A 23,421-nucleotide genomic window follows, 5' to 3' on the forward strand; every position below is an offset into this window, starting at 1 on the left:
CTATACAATTTCCAACCTTCTCTCTCCTCCCAAAATTGATAACTATTCTGACTATTTTAGTTATCACTCACTATATTTCTTTATAATGTTACGTCCAAGTGAGGATTCCTAGGTAACATAATTTAGTAGTACTAAAATTTTGCTATTTTTAAGCCTTTTATAATCTGCCGAGAAACACTGCATATTTGACCTGTAGAGAATATCTCATAATCTGAATTTTATAGGCAGCAAAATCATGTCTACATTATCTCTTTTTTGTGATATTATCAGAAGTGGTTCTAATGCATCAATTCATTAATTCACTGGGGAATTTCCTCTATTATTTCTATTAATTGAATACTTTTATGAAGAGACACATCCCCTCATCTTGTACTTGGTTAACCAATGGAAAATTCAAATTGGAAAGGCATGATAAATGCTTGACTCTGTCCTGCTTTATATCCATATTCAAGAGAATTAATTGGTTGCCAGTTATCCTTCAACATTTACCAATTAGTTTTTAAGTTTATTATTATGAAATATTTTGTCTATCACTAGCCACTAAAAGCCTCTACAAATTGGCTTTTGAATCATTTTGACATGATTATAATGGCCTTGGATGGCTTCCTTGATGTCTGATATGGAGTCAGACATACTAGTTTCATTTTCCACATTCCCTGCTCTAGTCCTGAAAACAGCCATATCCCCACAGAGCCTCACTTTTAGTGATACGTGATCATTTAAGACTATAATCTGGCTGTTAAGTGTGCTCATTTCAGCTGGACTGTATTACATAACTATGTAGTCAGCAAAATATAAAAATTAGGTTTCAATAGCATGATTGATATTGATAATTCCAATTCAGATGCAGGTTTCATGTTTTCCTTTTTTTCTTTTTAGCTTAACCTCTTCTACATTCCATCTATATTTCTCCAACTCTAAAAACCCTTATTCTCGAGATCACAAATAATGATAATTACTCGCTTGTTTTATACAGCATTAGACACACAGTAATCTTGGAATAATAATATGAATATTCCACTGCTAATATAATTAATAAGAACAGTCAAAAGTATTTTTTCATAAAAGATCTCCTCCTTTATTCCATTATTTTAAAATGTCAGAGCACATAGCTATTCAAACAATACTCTTTCCATGACAGCCTTCGTTTTGTTTTCTATCTGTAAACATCCGTAAGTTTAGTGCACACTGCTCACGCTTATAGTGATGTTTTCTATTCATCTTGATTGTCTGAAGTTCATCCTTTAGTAAACTCCCTATGAAGGGCTCAAGGGAACAATATTTTTTAAGTTGTTTCATATTGATAATAGTTTGCACTCAGTTTTGCTGAGTTTAAAATCTTTGTTTTCATTGCATCTCTTGAATATACTATATCTTTCAGTTACTTCTGTTTTCTTTGGGGTTAAATGTCATTGCCAAATAGACTAATGATAAACTAGTTCTTTCTCCTTGATTAATTAATTAATATAATATCAAAAAGTTGTCCTTTTTCTTTGAAGCCCCATATGTGTTGTCATTCGTCATTTTGGGACCATATTCTTATGTATGTGAAGTGATATGTTCTTTGTTGTTGTTGTTGAGGTGGAGTTTAACTCTTTTTTTTGCCCAGGATGGAGTACAATGGCGCCATTTTGGCTCACTACAACCTCCACCTCCCGGGTTCAAGCGATTCTCCTACCTCAGCCTCCCAAGTAGCTGGGATTACAGGCGCATGCCACACCTGGCTAATTTTGTATTTTTAGTAAAGATGGGTTTCACCATGTTGGCCAGGCTGGTTTCGAACTCCTGACCTCAGGTGATCCGCCCACCTTGGCCTCCCAAAGTGCTGGGATTACAGGCATGAGCCACTGTGCCTGGCCGATATACTCTCTTAATATGTAATTTAAAACTCTTCTTTATATTAGGAAGTTTTCCTGAATTGAAAATTTTAGTGTTGTTTTCTTTTTTGTTTATTCCTCTTCCATCCTTTGGGCTGTTATTGTCTATTGAAAATTCTTCCTTTGCCTATCTTCAATAGCTGTCACTTTCTAATGTTTTTTAACCTCTTCTTTCATTTACTCTGATTTTTAAAAAGGTTCCACTTTTTTACCTTTTATTAATGTTAAGGTGTTACCTATTTTATCTTTCTCTAATTTATTCTTTATTTCTGAAAAGTTGGATTTTTCTTTTTCTCTTTCCTGTGTTCTCTTAATATACTTCTCAGGTTTTCGTTCATGTTATTCTTGAATAGCTTTTTTTAATCTTAAGTCATTTTACTTTTACTTTAGGCCATTTTGAATGACCTATAGTATTTTATAGTTTGTCTATACAGTATCTTTTTCTTATACTTTCATATAAAAACTTTGTATGGAATTTGACCTCAATATTTTTATATCTTATTTTGGTGTAAAATTATTTTTGCTTCTAAACTTTTGGAAGGTGGTCTGTTTCTAGGAGATTTTCTAAATTTCTCTCAATTCCTTTTTTTGTTTTCATGTAATGTCAACATTGTAGTAGCTTGCGTTCTGATTTCCTGGTTTTGGTTCTTTCTCGACTTTTCTCTGAAATGTCACTTAACCTTTATCTCTATTGTAATTATTTTACTCAATTTTTATTTCAAGTAGGTAGTTTCTCTTATGCCTAGGAAACCTAACTCGCTTATTTTGAGATTTTCCAGGGGCCAAACTGCACCTTTTCATGTTATCTTACTGTGGACTTCTGAACTCATTTCATACTGGATTTGGCAAAAGCACTCTCAGTTCTGCTGCTGTCTTCAAATTGGAATGCTGTGACAAGACACCTTGTTGCTTTTTCTGCTTTGTCCTGCAGAAAGGCTGCTGTCATGTGACTCTTGTGGTTGTTGATGGTTGGTTCTCAATCATTTGTATTTTGAAGTTTGTAGGAATACCTTGCCTTCTCAATTTGCTGTAAATGTTGCTTATAAGTTTTGGGCATATGATCTAGTTGTTTTGTATGCTTTACTATCCAGCTGCTCTCTGTATGTTTATGAGACTCAAAAACTATGTTGCTATAGCCATCCTTCCATAATGTCCTCCCTCCCTTTCCTTTTTGATTGCATGAAACAGTGTTTAAGAGAACTGACTCTGGAACTGGGGTTATCTGGGTTCAAATTCCATCTCTACTACTTATATTATATTCAGTGTTACTTTGGTGCATTTCTCAACACTAGAATTGTGATTAGAATATAATTTATTGTTAATAAGATTAAATGAATTAATATTATTAAAGCACTTATAATTATGCCTGGTACATGGCGAGTGCAACAAATGTGTTTGTTAAATAAATTAAACTGAGGTTTGATAGATATGAGTCATTTAAAATTCAATTAGTATACCATTCAAAAGCATAGGAAAATACCATCAATAATATTCTTGTATTATCTTGCTCAAAAAATTATAAATCATGTTCTAATTGGTTAGATACATAAGGTTGTTTTGTATAAGGAAAAGACCACTGAGTCAATGAATGGTCAGGTAAATAAACTTACTAATAATTAAACACAACAGTGTAAGATGGTATAATTAATTTAAAACAATAAATTTACCATAATGTTATTGCAACAAAGACCTAATTTGGTTACTTATGTTTTGGAGTATTAATCACGAAAATAATTGTCAGTGTTCCTGATGTTAATTAGATATTGACTTCAAGACAAGACAATGAACTTTCAAGATATCTTCTGTCTTCATGATTCAAGATGTCACATTTCAATGGCTCCTTGACAATTTCATCTTTAATATTCACTGTGCAGAAAACACAATCAACAGTTGCCTATTTTCAATGACCCACAGCAAATGGATATAATTTGGAATAGGAACAGTTTAGGTTTGATGAAAGGAAGAGCTTCATGAATGTGAAAGATCTTTATGAATGTGAAAATTTGGAAATGAGAATGTAGAATTCTTTTTCATAGGCATTTAAAGAATAGGATGGTTATTCTAGGATATATTGATATGATTCTTTTACACTGATCATTTATTAGGAAAAGAATAATAGTAACAATGATATTAGGGAACAATTATTTGTTGAGAAAATAATATGATTAAAAGTAATAATAATTATAATACATAAAAGCTAAATGATTATGAAGAACAAGGGGAAAACAAATATTATATAAAATCCTATACGAGACTGTCAATGTAACACTTGAGAAAAAAGATATAAAACATTTTTTTAAAGGGACTAGCTTTATAAACATTCAAATTTAGAGAAAAGAGAACAAGCCAGTTACATTAACAAGGAGCCTAAGTGCCTTGTTAGAGAAAGCATAGTGAATCAATCAGAGTTAGTGTGCTGGCTAATATGTTGTCTTTTGATTGGTTTCTCCATTATTGGCCTATCAAGGTTCATTTTGTGTGTGTTTCGACTTTCCACAGGTTATTGGTTTGTCTTTTCATCCACAGCAGAGCTCAAAATGAGCACAGCTTCCCCACAGAGTGAGTGTTATGAGCAATGTAGCAGTTCATCTGCTTCAAGATCTTCTTCCCACTACCAGGTGTGTTACTCGACATGAGGCCAAGAGTGTGGGCTATTTTCACTGTGAAAAGACAGCAGTGAAATCTGAAATATTAGCATGTGGTGTGAATATAAGTCACTCCTCACTGTGGTTGCATCCAGGTCTCCTCTGCATGATGTGCCTCTTTCAAGCTCAGAAGAAATGGGTCATTTTTCTTTTTCTTCCTTTAAATCCCTTTTGTGGATTAAATTTTTCAAATGCAAAATCTGTTTAAGGCCAAAGTAAACCTACTAACTTCTATTGCTTAGCATTCCAAAACATGGCCCATGGCATGGATAATAAAGAGTAATTACAGTATGTATTATTAAAACAGAGCAGTGAAAATTGGCATTATTTCAATTTACAAAATTGCTACTTTCAAATATTTATCCTGAATTTGCCATGATGTTGAAAGGAATGGGATATTGCAGTACCAGGCTATATCTATCAACTCTAATTCTGCATTTTTACAATCTACTTGCTACCAACTTATAATATGATTGTGTGCTTCTAACAAATAATATTGATAAAATTGTGACATGAAAGCTTTTCCTAAATGAAGATTATATGTTTGATCAAATAATAAAAAATGAATCAATCATTTACCAGATGTCAAAATATTTTTCAACATCAATATTTTGAAACATTCCTCATTTTTTAGATGTTGTTGGACACTTTATATTTGTTATCAGTGGTTGATTTTAGTTATATTTTGCATGTGACTTAACTGAATAAATTACAATGGACACAAAGGCATTTGTTGTCGTCTCTGCAAAGCCAGTCTGATTTCATTTTATGTTGTTCATTATTAGTATTGGTAATCATTTCTCAGTTCCTGGTTAGAATATTAACTAAGAAGATTTGCTGCTAATATTATGGCAGTTGATTTTTAAAAATGTTTCCTTTATAAAAAAATGTAGCATTCATATTATTTTCCTTGTTGTCATTTAATTTCCGTTGTTTGAACAGATGAATGTTACATCTTTTATTGAGCACTAGGAAGTAAATAATACTTTTATTTTCTATTGAAGATAATTATTCAATTGTTTTCCTATCCTTTTTGACAATGAATTGTCTCAATGGTAACTTGTCATATCACTTTTCAAAATAAGCTTTAGCAAAAAATAGAGAATACATTACAAAATTGTTTGGTTAAGAGAATATATATGTTATATGAGTCTGTATATACACTTAAATATACAATATACATACACAATATACAAATTCACACATAATTTCAAAGAGAAAATAGTCATATCTTTTATAGCAAGTTTCAGTCTGTATGGTCTTAAATAATAATAAACCAAGAGGTATCACAAACTTAAGGTATTAGGTATTTAAAGTTCTTTACTGCATCAAAATAACTTTAGAAATATTTTGGTATAAAACTGAGGTATTCAGGTAAGAAATTGGTGGATAGGGAATTGGTTAACATAATTTATTAGTGCTTTGAAATAGACAAAAATTACATATAACTTTTAAGCAAAATTTTAAAGATGGTAGATTTTTTGTAATTCTCTAATACCAACATCCACTTACCCTTGCCCCTACCCTTTTTGGTATAACTTTTGGCATTTATTTTTTGATAATTTCTTTTTCCTCTGGGCAATTGATCAGGCCTCACTTCATCTGAACTACCCTTCCTGTTTCAGGGCAGAGATCAAATCTTCCTAGACAATGATCCAGTAAATGAGAATTTCAAATCAATTCCCCCATTCCAGCTCACCTACTTGGATACTAAGATCACCACTTACCATTCAAAGTTTATTAGCATCTTCAGTTTTCCCTTTATCAAAATTGTATGTACTATAATGACTGTGGGCAACAGAAGTCAACATTCTTGGTGACTCATGCTATTAAGACCAGTGCTACTAGTTTTACATACTGTATTTCTCAGGATCCTTTCAAATGCAAGTTTGAAATTAACTTAGGCAATAAGAAAGGAAATTGATTGGCTTTCTGAATAGTGGAGTCCACATATGGATTCAGACACATCTGGATTCAGGAGTTCAAATCATGATATTGTTACTACCTTTTAATTTTCATTCTTTTTATTGGATTTTATTCCTCCAAAAGTCTTTTTCTGTATGACGAAGAAATCAGATGTCAATAGCCACAGATTCAGATCCTCTCTGGGGCTACACATAGATATATGTAAATATAAATGTATATGAATAAGTATATATGAATATTTATAAATAATTACAAATATAAGCACAATTATACATATGAGCATAAATATATAACTACCTGTTTTAACTCTTTTAATATGCATAACAACTGGTGAGACAGGTACTATTTTTTTTAATCTCAATTTTAGATATGAGGAAACTGGAATTCAAAGAAGTTTAAGTGATTTTTTCAAGGCCCTAGGAAATTTAATAAGATTACCCATCTCCATAGTGATGGACCCAGTATCCCAACCTAAGGAGTCTAACATGAAGATCAATATTCAACATAGAAGAATAGAGGTGGTCTATGATTGCTCAGCATTACTTATGGCTATTTATGTCTCTACTCCTGAATTGATCACTGTATGCCCTGAAATGGAGCAATAAGTTACCAGAAAAGACCCATAGCAGATACACAAAAACAGCAGGTGCTGTGAAGTCACTCACCAAGTTTTTACTTCCTCAGTGTCCAGTGGCCTCTCCTAGATTACCATGAGTCAGGCAGTGAGTGGAGTGCTGCCGGGCTCACTGTCCCACCATATCTAGGTGATAAATGAGTAAAGTATAATTTCTCCAAAGCAAAATGGTTTTCTTTTCACAAAAAAAGAGCCTCTAAATATTGTGGTGACAAAAAATAATATTTATTACTTTCAGCTGTTAAATACTCACATGCCTGTGATGATTTTTAAATATGTCCACACATTCTTTGACATTACTCTCTTCAAAAGATTTTTCTCACCTAAATCGTGGACTTAGTGACTCACATACAATGACTACAATGTGGTGAAAGTGAAAGTATATATGACTTTTGGATGGAGTTATACCAGGCATTGCAGTTTCTTCCTCACATACGCTCTCCCGGATCACTTGCTTTGTGGGAAGATAACAGCCAAGTTGTAAGAACACTCAAGCAACATTACAGAGAGGACCATGTGGCAAGGAACTAAGGCCTCCTGCCGCCAACAATTAATATGACTAGTTAGTTATCTTCTAGAGAGATTAAAGCAAGAAAAACTTTGTTTTACATCTCACCACATTCTTATAATTTTTGTTGTTCTTCAGTTCCTGTGTAGCTCACATTTTTATATGGTATCATTTTCCTTCTGCCTGAGGAACTTCCCTTAACATTTCTTGTAGTTGAGTTCTGATGGAAATGAAATCTTCACATTTGTGTTGATTTAAAAAGGGTTTCTGGCCTGGCATGGTGGCTCGAGCCTGTAATACCAGCACTTTGGTAGGCCGAGGTGGGCAGATCACTTGAGGTCAGGAGTTCACGACCAGCATGGATAACATGGCAAAGCCCCGTCTCTCCAAAAAATACAAAAATCAGCCAGGCATGGTGGTACATGCCTGTAGACCAGCTACTTGGGAGGCTGAGGCATCAGAATCGCTTGAACCCAGGAGGCAGAGGTTGCAGAGAGCTGAGATCATGCCACTGCACTCTAGCTTGGGTGACAAAGTGAGACTCTGTCTCAAAAATAAATAAATAAAATGAATAAATAGATAAAGCTTTATTTTGCTTTCATTGTTGAAAGACAGGCATTTTTAATTGTTACCCTGACTGGTGTTTGTTGAGCTTATAGGAGTTGTGGGCTTATATTCTTCATCGAATTTGGGAAATTTTCAGCTATTAAGTTTTAAATATTTTCTTTTTCTACTCTCACCCCTTCACCCACTCCATTCTGGGACTACAGTTACATAAACACTAGACCAGCATTTTACCACATATTATGTTCATTATTTTTGTTAAATGGTTCCATTTGAATATTTTGATTGTTTTAGCTTTGAATTCAGTAATCATTTTATTCTGCACTGCCTAATCTGTTGCTAATCCCATCTTGCATATTTTTCATTTATTATATTCTTATTCCATATCTAGTTCTATTTGGGGTCTCTCTTTTTAAAAGTATCTCATTTACCACTTCCTCATGCTTGTGTATTCCTCCACACTCTCAATCATAAAGAGGAGCATATTTATATTAGATGTTTTACATCGCTGTCTTCAAATTTTCTCCATGTATTTAAAGGAATGCATGTCTGTTACATTTGTCAAAGTTTAATATTTAAGTGTATGGAATTTATTATACAAAACGTATTCCTCATTATATTTGTTTAAAAAGAGAAGCATGCATGTAATAAATCAACAAGACTATGAACAATAGATTATAAGAATAATGATGAGAAAAAAAAGAAAGGGAGAAAACTACTTTGTTCCGATCAGCTATCAAAAATTATTTTTGGAAATGGAAAACATTCCACTTTATGCATAACATAGATTTGCAGATTTACAAAGGGATCTGCCATTGTCAATAATTTATAGGTATCTTTTTCTTTTACATCAGCTTAGGTACTAATTTTTTTCAACAAAGTAATAAAACAATTTGAAAAATGTCTAACCTCTGTTCAAGGCGCCAACATGGTAACGGGGACCTGCAGTTAGTTCATAGTAGATGATTATATTTTGTTGGCTTAACCTAATCATTCTCCAGCTCATATTGAAAGAACTAAATTTGCAGCATAAAACCGTGAACCTAGTAGAGAACATAGTGTATCCAGTTCATAAATTTGTGTACACATAAGACAGTATTAAGGTTGTAAAATACTATAGTAGATCCACCTTTTCCTAGATTATGACATATTTACAAACGGTAAATTTTTCTAGATATGCACTGTGACTAAATTACAGTCTGCTTTTGCTCCACTGCCTAGAGGAAAAGATGCATCTAATTTATCTTGGTTTAGATTGTACTAGTGAAATATGTTAATTTAATTCTTTTTCTGTGAATTTCATTCTCTATCAACACTAAAGCAAATATGGAGAATTGATTTTCACCAGGAGGGAATGCATAGTCTGAAAACTTGGAAATGATATGAAGTACAAAACTGAATATTTTAGGAAAATCTTTGCAGTGAAGTCACATTATCCATATGTCAGTAAATAAGATTTAGAAAAAAAAATCATGTAAATTCATATAAATACTACAACATACTGTTGTAGCATTGAAATTGCTACAACAGGAAATCACAAATATATAATTATAGCTATAACTCTTTTCTTATCTACTGAGGCTTATGGTAGCATGCACATTTAGCCACTCCATTAAATTGCAAGTTGGATACAGATTAGCCCCATATGGAATGGGAGTTTATGGGAAAAGAACATACTTGGTTTAGGAGGGGATATCTATCTGTATGACTCCCTACAAAGCAGTGATTTGTAGAATTTTACAAAGGAACTCAGAAGTTTGCTTGTTCAAAATATCCTCTCACTCCCTGCATTTCTAGAATGTTTTCTACATGACAAATATATTAATTCATCATCTGAATTAACACTCCATGTTGGAGAGTTTATGCAGCTAATATTTATTGAGTGTCTTCCATGTACCAGATAATAAAAGATTTTTATATTCATTAACATTGATAGAGCTCTCACAGCAAAGTACTTTCAACCTAGCAACTCATGTATTCCTCAAAACACCCTGTAAAATAGGTGGTATTAAAACCATTTCACACATGATGTGATGAAACAGCTGGTAATTGGGAGGGTGGGGATTTAAGGTGAGGCGATCTGTTTTCAGTGACTTTGCTTTCACTCTACTTCCTCATGGTAGGCAATGTGCTTTATACGCGTGTCTTTATTTTTTATTTTTATATTTTCTAAATTGAAAAAAATTGTATAGATTTATGGTGTACAATGTAATGTTTTGTCCTATGTATATATTGTGGAATGATTAAATCTAGCTAATTAACATATTTATTACCCCATGTACTTAATTTTTGTGTGTGTGTTGAGAACGCTTAAAATCTACTCTTAGCAATCTTCAATTATATAATGTGTCATTGTTAACTATAGGCACCCTGCTGTACAGTAGACTCCAAAAACTTATTTCTCCTAACTGAAACTTTGCATCATTGAATGAATCTCCCCACTTTGAGCCCCCATCAGCACTTGATAACCACCATTCTACTCTCTGCATTTCATTTTACATATTGTATATTGTTAAATACTGACCTTAATATTACATTTCCCAGAGAGTACTGTGATCCAATGAACAGAACACATGACAGAATAAGAATGTCAGCATTTGAGATATGAGTCTCCCCCTTGTTGTATGATATTATGCAAATTAATCCTAATCTTAATCGCTCTTAGCTTATTTTCCTTATATATAACATGAGGACAATCATTGCTTTGTCTCCCCTTGGGGGAAGTAAGAAAGGTTAAAGGAAATTATGTTAAAATGCATTTGAACTCTAAGGGCTCTATGAATTTAATATAGTTTTTTTCATAAGGTTGCCCATGCAAATAACTATAAATATTCAAATGTTTTTCTAAAAAGAAACATTACCTGAGTGCAAAGTTGAAACTTCATTACTTCTTTATAAGGATTAAGATCTTTGGAACTGTCAAAGTTTCCTGCTTAAGCCTTCATCCTCTTCTTTATACTCTAGACTGAAAAAAGAGGTTTATTACTAAATACAATACTCCAGATAAGACATGACCAATACAGTATATTACTGATTTGTTTCAAGTATCATGTTATATCTTATACATATCAGTTGTGCTAAATACATGCTTCTATTAATAAAGACTAAAATTCTTAAAATCGTAGGAATCTTACATCAGGAATAATAGATTTTAACCTTGTTACCACTGGAAAAATAAAGTTTTCTTTAAAACGAACTACTGATATTAAGCTAGGCACAGATTTACGCCACTCACAGATAATTGTTTGAGTGGTAGGCAAGTGTCATTTTGGGAAGGATGTTTGCAAACTCTAAATTTCATTTTGGAATTAATTAATTAATTTGCCAGAGATCTATTTGACTCCGGCATTGTGAATTGCAGAAATCTAAATAATCCCAAAGAGTCTTTGCATCAACAACAAGTAGAATGACTGCTTCTTATATAGTCTTTCTCCTCCCTAATAGAAACAATGATGCTGCCTTGCAAGCAGTGAACCATGAAGAGCAGTAAAACACCTTAATTTTGTAGCTCTGTCCCTTGTGTACTCTTCCATGTGTAATGTTTGAATGAGATAGAGTCAAGGGCATAAGAGAGGAGGGACATTCCATTTCTTTTAAGGATAGCAATAAAAATCTCACTGCATTTTAAATGTCTTATCTACAAAGACTGTGCTTATTGATAAACCATTTTACTTTCCCCTCCTTCTGAAATAATAAGCTATGTTCTCTTTTATATTTTCTTGTTTGCAGCTCTACTGGGAGAATGTTCATTACATCATCATATATCTATCTGAATTGGAAAGAACATCTCCAAATCCTACATTTAATTTTTTGGTCAAGTTGTGAAGAATCACTGCCCAATGCATAGAATTACTTTAACCAAACCCAATTTTCTGTGATGTTTTAATAATTAACAGTAACACTTCACTTCATCTTTTATGCTACTAAATATGGGGTTCACATGTTAAGAAGAGGGTATCTGAAGTAGATGCTAAGTTGTGATTCGGCTGCAAATAATAAGGAAAAGTCTCCGGTGAGTTATTAAGGTTTCTTCCCTTGAAAAAGGTAGTAATTTACAGAAACTGATACATTATTATTAAAACACAATATGAATGGTGCACACAGTTAAAATATTTGGAGTCATATATCAACTTAAAATAGCTACTATCTTTGCTATCAATTGGATAATATTTATATTACATATTAACTGAAGTAATCAGAAGGAAATAAAACTGAAAAAATACAGCCAGATAGGAAAAAATTAATTTGAAATTTGACAATATGTTTAATAGTATAATTTAAAAAACTCTTTTTTTTTAAAAAAAGCTATGATGTTCTTGTTAAAATTAAAATAAAATTCACTTTATGTATATGGTATGCAGAATAATAGCCTTCCTCCACAAAAGATCCATGCCTCTATTCTCAGAATTTGGGATGAGGTTACATTAAGTGGCAAAAGGAATTTTGCAGATAAGAATAAATTAAGCATTTTGAGATGGGGAGGTTATATGCTGGATGATCTTGATAGTTCCAAAGTTATTACAAGAGTTCTTACAGGGGGAAGAGGAAGGCAGAAGAGTGAGAGGAGTGTGGAAGCAGAGGCTGCGGTGATGCAACTGCTGATAAGAAAACTAGAAAGGTCAAGGAACAGCTTCTCCCCTAGAGCCTGCAGAAGGAACCAACCCTACTAACACTTAGATCATAGTCCTATAAGACTCATTTTGGAATTCTGAACTCCAGAGCTACAAGAGAATAAATTTGTGTTGTATTAAGTCACTAAGTTTGTGGTAATTTGTTATAGCAGCAATAAAAAAAAAACTAGTATAATGCAAAAGGAGAGTGTAATTTTAGTTCTAGGCTATAAATTCATGGAATACTAAAATGATCTCGACATTAATTCTTGTATGAATCATGAATATACTAACTTTAAACACTTATTGAAAGCCAATGCCTCTAAATTAGGGATTCAGCTATGAGTTTTAGATTTCTTAAAATTATATAAAGTGTTCCATTAAAATTCTTTATTTTTGGAAAAATGTGCCAATATGGCTGGCTTAGAAGCAGCTAGTGTGCACCACTCTCACGGAGAGGAAACAGATCTTGAAGTGGATTGTTCAGGAGGCCATGTTGGGATTCATCAAGGAAGCAACAGAGACCCATGGAGTGCAGACAGGAGCAAGGCAGGGACAGCTGCCCACCCAAGATTGGTGCAGAGCCAGAGAAGGCTCCCTACTGTGGGGAAAGGTAAGTGAGTGAGAGCCCCTGGAAGTCCACACTTTTGCCACAGACCTTTGCAATCCTGGACACAGGAGATCCTCCTTGATGCCCCTGGCCTCTAGACTGACATAGATATCTGCCTGAAGCTTGGGCAAACCCACTGCTCAAGTCCAGTTGGGGCCCCATGGTTCTTGGATCCCTGAGCACCTGAGCAGCTGCTATGGTCGCCCTGCCAACAAGAGAGGCCAGGCTTTCTCACGGGCCGCTAGTATGGAGGCTGCATTCATGGTGCTGAGGAGCAGATGGACTAAACGCCCCACCTGTGCTGCACCCCACCAGGAAAGGCCCACTGGCCTGGGACCCCAGTGCAGCTACTCCACCCCTGCCTAAGCACTCCGGCTGGTGGCAGCTCTGCATTTCTCTGGGATGGTGCTCCCAAAGGTAACTGACAGGACTGCTGCATTGCTGCTGCCATGGTCCCTGCCGCTACTGCCTGCAGGCTGGGAAGAGAGCAAAGAGCCTAAGAATTGTCACAGGTCTCCAGCACACTGCAGCTGCCATACAGAAAGGTGGCCGGACCGTTTTCCACATGAGTCCTGAGTCCCTACCCCTGCTTCTCTTCACCAGGCAGGGCCTCCCAGCTTGGGCCCCCAGTACAGCTGGGTGGAGCTCCCAGAGACAACTAACAACCACTCTGCCATTGCCACAGCTGCACTATACGCTCTGGCTCCTCCAAGTCTAGGGGAGGAACAAAGAACCTGATTGCTTTGCTTGTACTTCCAGCACACTGCAGCCACCCTAAGGAGAGAAGACCAGACTGTGTTCCCTGTGAGCCCTTGTGCCCCCACTCTTTACCAGGCAGAGCCCCCTGGCTTGGGGGGGCCCATAGTGTAGCCTCTACACCCTTGGTTGATTACTCCCATCAGCCATGGTTCCATGTTTCTCTAGGCTGGAGATCCCAGAGGCAAGTGACAAATTCTCTGACATTGCTTCCACAGTGGTCCCTACTCCTGCTGCCCCCAAGCTGGGGAGGGAACAAAATGTCTGAGCTACTCCCAAGGCTGTGGTGGTAGCTTGGAACTGCCAAGCTGAGGTTTGTGAACAGCACTTAAGCAGAAGAGGAGCTGCACCGTAAGAGCACTGGGAAAGCTGAGTCTCAGGACTGTGCGGTCTGCCATGGGAGTGGGGCATGCCTTCCTCTCAGGGCTGGCCCAGAAAATGCCTGTGCCTGAGGAAGTGCTGTGGGCCAAATACTTGACAAAATAAATGAAGGTACAGTGCCAGTGATTGGAGGGGGCTCCTCCATTGTCCAGGAGCTGTCTTGGTGAGGGGATCACCTCTCTCCCCACTGCACTGCAGAGCATGAATGCAAATGCCAGGAAATAAAAAGGAGCCACATGGCTGAGTAAAAGCTTATCTACTGGCCATGACTCTTAAGCATCATCTGCTGGATTGCAGCACAAGCTACAACAACAAAAATACACTGTTAATATCTCTCCCTATGAAACCAAGGGCAAGAATTCAGCCACCAAGGCCCTGAGCAGTGCCTGGACCATCTGAAAACCTGCAGAAACAAATCCAATTGTCTATCCTCAGCTTACACCTTACTTAAAGGAACACTAACCCTCCCATATGAGACAAAATCAGCCCAAGAACTCTGGAAGTTCAAAAAGCCAAAGTGTCTTTATACCACCAAATGAGTCCACTAGCTCCCCCCAGTGATGGCTCTTAACCAGTCAGAAATGACTGAAATGACAGACACAGAATTCAGCATCTGAATGATGAGGAAGTTCATTGAGATTCAGGAGAAAGGCAAAACCCAATCCAAGGAATCCAATAAAATAATCCAAGAGTTGAAAGACAAAATAGCCATTTTTAGAAAGAATCAAAGTGAACTTCTAGGGCTGAAAAGTTCACTACAAGAATTTGATAATACAATGGAAAGTATGAAGAGCAGAATAGGCCAAGCTGATGAAAGAATTTCAGAGCTTGAACACTAGTTGTTTGAATCAACTAAATCAGAAAGTAATAAAAAAAAAAGAGAATTAAGAATAATGAACAAAACCTTTGAGAAATATGGGACTATGTAAACAGATCAGATCTGTGATTCATCGGCATCCTTGAGAGAAAAGGAGAAAGAATAAATAACTCAGAAAATGTATTTGTGGAAAACTCCAGAAAAATTTCCCTAATCTTGCTAGAAATGTTGACATGCAAATTCAAGAAACACAGAGAACCCCGGCTAGATCCTATGCAAGATGACCATACTCAAGGCACACAGTCATCAGATTCACTAAGGTCAACACAGAAGAGTAAATCTTTTTGTTTTTGTTTAATTTCCAACTTTTAAGTTTAGGAGTACGTGTGCAGGATGTGCAGGTTTGTTACACAGGTAAACATGTACCATGGTGGTTTGCTGCACGGGTCATCCCATCACCCAGATATTAAGCCCAGTATCCAGTAACTATTCATCCTGATCCTCTCCCTTCTCCCACTCCCTGCCCTCTGACAGGCCCCAGTGTGTGTGTGTTTTCCCCCCATGTGTCTATGTGTTCTCATCATTTAGCTGCCATTTATAAGTGAGAACATATAGTATTTGATTTTCTGTTCCTGCATTAGTTTGCTAAGCATAATGGCCTCCAGCTCCATTCATGTCCCTGGAAAGGATCAACCTCGTTTCCTTTTATGGCTACATAGTATTCCATGGGGGTATATGTGCCACATTTTAAAAGAATAAATCTTAAAAGCAGCTAGAGTCAAGTCACATACAGAGGGAATCCCATCATGCTAGCTGCAGACCTCTCAGCAGAAACATTAAAAACCAGAGAGATTCTGAGCCTATTTTTACCTTCCTTAAATAATTGGAAATAAAAAAATTTCCAACCAAGAATTTTGTATCTCACCAAACAAAACTTAATAAGTGAAGGAGAAATAAAATTATTCTCAGACAAGAAAACACTTGTAGAATTTCTTTTAAGACCAGCCTTATGATAGATAGGTCCTTAGGAACTGCTAAACATGGAATTGAAAGAACAATACCGGCTACCACAGAAACAATTAAGCACATATTCCACAAGCACTATAAAGCAATCACATAATCAAGTCTACGTAAAAACCAGGTAACAACATGACAGGATCAAAATCTCACGTTTCAATACTAACCCTGAATGACATGGGTTAAACGTCCCACTTTAAAGGCACAGAGTGCCAAGCTGGATAAAAAGACAAGACCCAACCATACACTGTCTTCAAGAGACCTTCCCATATGTAACAATATCTGCAGACAGGTTCAAAGTAAAGGGAAGGAGAAAGATATACCATGCAAACAGAAAACAAAAGAGCAGGAGCAGCTATTATATGAGGTAAAACAGATTTAAAACCAATAAAAATTAAGAAGGGCAAAGAAGGACATTACATAATTATAAAAGGGCACAATTCAACAAAAAGACTTACATATACATGTACTCAACATTGGAGTACCCAAAATCATAAAACAAGTTCTTCTTGGCCTATGAAACAACTTAGACAACAACATAATAATAGTGGGAGACTTTGACATGTGCTGACAGCATTAGACGGATCATCAGGGCAGAAGACTAAAAAAGAAACTCCGGACTTAAACTCTACACTGGACCAATTGGACCTAATAGACATCTACAGAACACTCCACCCAACAATCACAGAATATACATTTTTCTCATTTGCACATGGAACATATTCTAAGATCAACAACATGTTCAGTCATAATGCAAGCCTAAGTAAAAAAAAATGAAATCATACCAAGAACACCCTTGGACCACAATGTATTAACAATAAAAATCAATATGAAGATGATCTCTCAAAACTACACAAATACATGTTAATTAAAAAACCTGCTCCTGAATAACTCCTGGGTGAACATTGAAATTAAGGCAGAAATAAAAAAAATACTTTGAAATTAATGAAAATAGGGACACAACACACAAAATATTGGAGATGCAGCTAAAACAGTGTTAAGAGGAAAGTTTGTAATGCTGAGTGCCTTCATAAAGAAGTTAGGAAGATCTCAGATTAACAATCTGACTTTGCGCTTAACGGAACTAGAAAAAACAAGAACAAACCAACCCCCAAACTAGCAGAAGAAAATAACTAAAATTAGAGAAGAACTAAATGAAATTGAGATGCAAAAGTCCATACAAAAGATCAATGAAATCAATGCTCAGTCTTTCAAAAAAAAAAAAAAACAAAGAAAACAAGAAGAAATAAACAAGATTGATAGACCACTATTAGCTAGGTTGACAAAGAGAAAATAGAAAAATCCAAAATAAGTACAATAAAAAATGACAAAGATGGCATTGCAATCGATCCCACAGACACAGAAAAGATCCTCAGAGTGTAATATAAACAACTCTATGCACATAGATAAGAAAATCTAGAGGAAATGAATAAATTTATGGAAATATACAATCTCCTAAGATTAAAGTCAGGAAGACATTGAGCCCTGAATAGATGAATATCAAGCTCTGAAATCGAATCAGTAATGAAAAAAATACCTAACAACTAGAAAAATTCCTGGAACACATGAATTCACAGCTGAATTCTACCAAATGTAGAAAAGAGGATTGGTACCAATACTACTGAAACTGTCCCAAAAAATTGAATAGGAGGAGCTCCTTCCTAGTTAATTCTAGGAAGCCAGCATCAGCCTAATACCAAAATCTAGCAGAGACTCAATGAAAAAATGAAACTTCAGGCCATGTTCCCGATGAACATAGATAAAAAAAATCCTCAACAAAGCACTAGAAACCAAATCCAGCAGTATATCAAAAAGTTAATACACCTTGATCAAGTAGACCTCATTCCTGGGATGCAAGGCTGGTTCAACATATGCAAATCCATGAATACGATTCACCACATAAACAGAATCAAAAGTAAAAACCACATGCTTATCTCAATAGATGCAGAAAAAGCTTTCAATAAAATTCAACATCTCTTCATGATAAATGCCCTAAACAGACTAGACATAGAGCCATCTATGACAAACCCACAGCCAACTTCATACTGAATGGACAAAAGCTGCAACCATCCCCCTTGAGAAGTGGAACAAGGCAAGGATGCCCACTCTCAGAACTGCTAATCAACATAGTACTGGAAGTCCTGCCCAGAGCAACAGGCAAGAGAAAGAAATGAAAAGCATTCAAATAGGAAAAGAAGAAATCCAACTATCTCTGTACACTGACAATAGAAATCAAAATATCTCTATACATTGACAATATAATTGTATACCTAAAGAATCCTAAAGACTCTACCATAAGGTTCCTAGAACTGACAAACAACTTTAGTAAAGTTTTAGGATACAAAAGCAATGTAGGAAAATCAGTAGCATTTTTATACCCAAACAATGTCTAGGCTCAGTGTGAAGTCAAGATTGGAATCCTACTTGCAATAGCCACAAAGAAAAAGAAATATCTAAGAATACAGCTAGCCAAGGAGGTGAAAGGTCTCTACAAGAACTACAAAACACTACTCAAAGAAATCACAGATGACAAAAACAAATGAAAAAACATCACATGCTCATGAATTGGAAGAATCAGTATTGTTAAAATGGCCATACTGCCCAAAGAAATTGACAGATTCAATGTGATTCCTATCAAATTACCAACATCATTCTTCACAGAATTAGAACAAAAATATCCCATATTTCATATGGAACCAAAATGGGCCCAAGTAGCCAAAGCAATCCTAAGCAGAAGAACAAAACTGGAAGCACCACACTTCCCAAATTCAAATTATATTATAAAGCTACAGTAACCAAAACAGCATGATACTGGTACAAAAACAGACATACAGACCAAAAGGACATGTTAGAGAAACCAGAAGCAAAGTCACAGGTCTACAATCATCTGATCTTCAACAGAGTTAACAATAACAACCAATGAAGAAAGGACTCTCTGTTTAATAAATGATGCAGGGATAACTGGCTAACCATGTGTAGAAGATTGAAGCCAGACCCCTACCTTTCCTCATATACAAAAATTAATTGAAGATGAACTAAATATTTAAATATAAGACCTGAAATTATAAAAGTCCTAGAAAACCTAGGAAATACCCTTCTTGACGTCAGCCTTGGCAAATCATTTTTGGCTAAGTCTGCAAAGAAGTTGTAATAAAAACAAATATTGGCAAGTAGGAACTAATTAAACTAAAGAATTTATGCCCAATAAAATAAACTATAGAGTAAACATACAACCTCCAGAATGGGAGAAACTATTCACAAACTATGCATCTGACAAAGGAATGATATCCAGAATCTGTTAGGAACTTAACCAAATCAACAAACAAAAAGCAAATAACCCCATTAAAAAGTGGGCAAAGAACAAACGTACGAAAAATGCTCATCATTACTAATCATCAGAGAAATGCAAATCAAAACTACAATCAGATACTATCTCATACCAGTCAGCTGTTATTAAAAAGTCAAAACAACAGATACTAGTGAGGCTGAAGAGAAAAGGGAATGCTTATATGCTCTTAGTGGAAATGTACATTAGCAGTTTGGAGATTTCTCAAAGAGCTTAAAACAGAGCTAAAATTTAACCCAGAGATCCCGTTATGGGGCATCTACCCAAAGAAAAATAGATTATTGTAACAAAAAGATACATGCACTTACATATTCAACACAGCACTATTCACAATAACAGATATGAAATCAATCTAAGTGCCCATAAATGGTGGATTGGATAAAGAAATGTGGTACTTATACACCATGGAATACTATGCAACCATAGAAAATGAAATCATATCCTTTGCAGCAACTCAGATGGAGCTGGAGGTCATAATCCTATGTGACCTAACTCAGGAACACAAAGCCAAATACCACATATTCTCACAAGCAGGAGCTAAACCTTGAGCACACATGGACATAAACGTAGGTACAATAGACACTGTGAACTACTAGTGTTGGGAAAGAAGGAGGAAGGCAAGGGTTGAAAAACTACCTATTGGGTATTTTGCTCACTATCTGAGTGCAATATACCCACGTAACACATCCGTACATGTAACCCCTTTATTTAAAATAAAAGAAAAAAAATACTTCATTACTAAATTAGATGTTGAGTTTGTATATAACAGACCCTAATTCAACTTCTACAATAATGGTGAGGTTAATAGTGCGTCAGATGATCTAAACAACTGTGTTAACAACTTTATGGTAAGGAATTTGTAGTCATAATGCAATATCAAGAATTCTGTATATATATATATTGTTTCTTCTTTGAAAAGTATTTTTTCATTAAACTATGGTCAGAAGCCAGAACATCCCAGGCATCATACCAATGAGTTTAAATTGTTGGAAATTTTTAATTTGAAGTGTATAACTCAGTGAGATTTTATCATAATTGCAAATATTTTACTTCATGTTATGCAGACTCATAGCTCTTAAACATTTTAAGTCTGTTATTGTATTCTAGTAGTGCCAAGAAGCTTATGAGGCATTTAATAAACATCTTGAAATCCATTTACACTAGCACATTTCAATGAAACTGTTTCCAGAATAATAGAATTTGATAGAATTGATTACATTGCTGAATGTCAATATCATTTCAGGTTGAAGTTAAACTTTGCATAAAGGTTGAAAAACAAGTCTCTTGTCAAATTTTGCTCTTAAGGGTCATATGTTAAAATATAGTGTTCATAATTTATTTTACAGGAAAGTGAATGTTAGCATATTATAGAACTACAACTGATACATGTTTGTGTGCATAGTTAAAAAATGCATGACTATAAAACCTCTAGGATTATTGGAATATGCATCTGAAATATTTTCTTAGCAATAAATTTGACATATAAAAATTTATATTAACTTGATATCTTGTTTATTGATTTATTTTTAAAGTTTTTATAAGGTAAGAAACATACAAAACTTCATAACCCTTTAGTGCTATAGTCTGAATGTTTGTGTCCCTCTGCAAATTTGTATGTTGACACCTAATCCCCAACATGATCATGTTAAGAGTGAGGCCTTTGGGAAGTGATTATGTTATGAAGGCAGAGCTCCAGAGAGATACCTTGCCCCTTCTGCCATGTGAGGACACAGCAAGAAAGCACCACTTATGGAACAGAATGCACCTTCTTACCAGACACAAAATCTGTTGGCATCTTAATCTTGGACTTCACAGCCTCCAGAGCTGTGAGAAATAAATGTTTGTTGTTTATAAATTACCTAGTCTAAGATATTTTGTTATAGTAGCCCAAATGGACTAAGACATTGGGTGACCATGTTTATATTTTTAAATAAAATAATTGCCTCAAAAATAACTGTATATAGGTTTTTTAGAAGAAAATATAATTATATAGAGAGTTTTTGAAACAAAATTACTTTTAAATCCAATTGTCCTCAAATCAAGTTTGTTGTTTATTTTGCTTACCTGCTATATTTGAATTTCAAAAAAAAAGTAGATGGATGACACCTAAAATGTATGTGTTATTTTTGTTTTTTTTGTTTTTGTTTTGCTACTTTACCAAACAGAACCCAGAAAATTTTCATATCTTTTAACTTATTAAGTTGTCAGATTAAAACCTATTTCTATAATAAGTTATTTAATGGTATCTTTCTGATGCACAATTGAACTCATGGAAAGAGAGAGTAGAATTGAGTCTGGGAAGGGTATTGGGGAGTAGTGGGGTAAGTGGGGATAATTAATGTGTACGAAAATATAGTTACAATGAATAAGACCCACTATTTGATAGCAAACAGGATGACTACAGTCAACAATAATTTATTATATATTTTAAAATAATGAAAAGAGTGAAATTGGAATGTTCTTAACACAAAGAAATGACAAAATGTTTGCGATAATGAATACCCCCAATTACCCTGTTGTGATTATTACACATAGTATTTCTGCATCAGAATATCACATGTACCCCATGCATATATATATAATATATAATTTACCTACTGTATATCCATAATAATTAAAAATGAAAAACTTAATACAAAATAAAAAATATGGTAACATGGAATTTCATGGGTATGCACATTGAAAGGAAAATGGCCATTTACTGCTATATCTATGAATAAAAATAAGTCCCCAATTTCAGCTTTATTGCAGGTGTGGGGGCCAACTTAAGAGCCTTAGGAAAGATGCATGATGCTGCATCTAACCATGTGTTAGATATTGACATAGGGCCTCCCAGCTTGTATGGCAGATCCACACTGCAGGAGGAATATTAATTGCTATGTATCATGTATTTTCCAATAAATACTTTTTCAATGATTTTGTCATTTTCTTTGTAAAATTTCTAGGGGGAACAACACAATGGCTACTCTTTGACAAGTTAAGAATTAAGGCTGAGGCCGGGCGCGCTGGGTCTCGCCTGTAATCCCAGCACTTTGGGAGGCCGAGGCGGGCGGATCACGAGGTCAGGAGATCGAGACCATCCTGGCTAACACGGTGAAACCCCGTCTCTACTAAAAGTACAAAAAATTAGCCGGGCGAGGTGGCGGGCGCCTGTAGTCCCAGCTACTCGGGAGGCTGAGGCAGGAGAGTGGCGTGAACCCCGGGGGCAGAGCCTGCAGTGAGCCGAGATCGCGCCACTGCACTCCAGCCTGTGCCACAGCGAGACTCCGTCTCAAAAAAAAAAAAAGAAAAAGAATTAAGGCTGAATGGAGCAATTTGAAATTATTAATAATTTAACTGTTTTAGCAACATTGAGTCAGAAAGAAACTGGATTATATGGTTTGGCTTTTTGTACCAACCAAATCTCATCTTGAATTGTAATCCCACATGTCAAGGAGGGACCTGATGGGAAATGATTGAATCATGGGGCCAATTTCTGCCATGCTGTTTTTGTGATAGTGAGGAGTTCTCACGAGATCTGATGGTTTATAGTGGTAGTTTTCCCTGCACTCGCCCCTCCCTCCTGCCACCTAGTGCAGAAGGTACGTGTTTTTCCCTCAATTTCTGCCATAATTGTAAGCCTCCTGAGTCCTCCCAGCCACGGGGAACCATGAGTAAATTAAACCTCCTTTCTTTATAAATTACCCAGTCTCAAGTAATATCTTTATAGCAGTGTGAAAACTGATTAATA

At 35.3% G+C, this 23,421-nt stretch overlaps 1 long non-coding RNA gene across 3 annotated transcripts in view; it reads right to left on the reverse strand.

The window, feature by feature from the left end:
• Nucleotides 1–23,421, reverse strand: part of LOC134736472 (uncharacterized) — a 334,617-nt gene that overhangs the window by 22,206 nt on the left and 288,990 nt on the right. For all 3 annotated transcript variants that reach the window (XR_010120498.1, XR_010120497.1, XR_010120496.1), the window contains 2 exons: nucleotides 11,016–11,119; nucleotides 7,114–7,208 (listed from right to left, as the gene is read on the reverse strand). This is a non-coding gene — a long non-coding RNA (uncharacterized lncRNA). The remainder of the gene's footprint in view (nucleotides 1–7,113; nucleotides 7,209–11,015; nucleotides 11,120–23,421) is intronic.

Source organism: Symphalangus syndactylus, chromosome 4 (genome assembly GCF_028878055.3).
Source record: "Symphalangus syndactylus isolate Jambi chromosome 4, NHGRI_mSymSyn1-v2.1_pri, whole genome shotgun sequence".
Lineage (NCBI taxonomy): Eukaryota > Metazoa > Chordata > Mammalia > Primates > Hylobatidae > Symphalangus > Symphalangus syndactylus.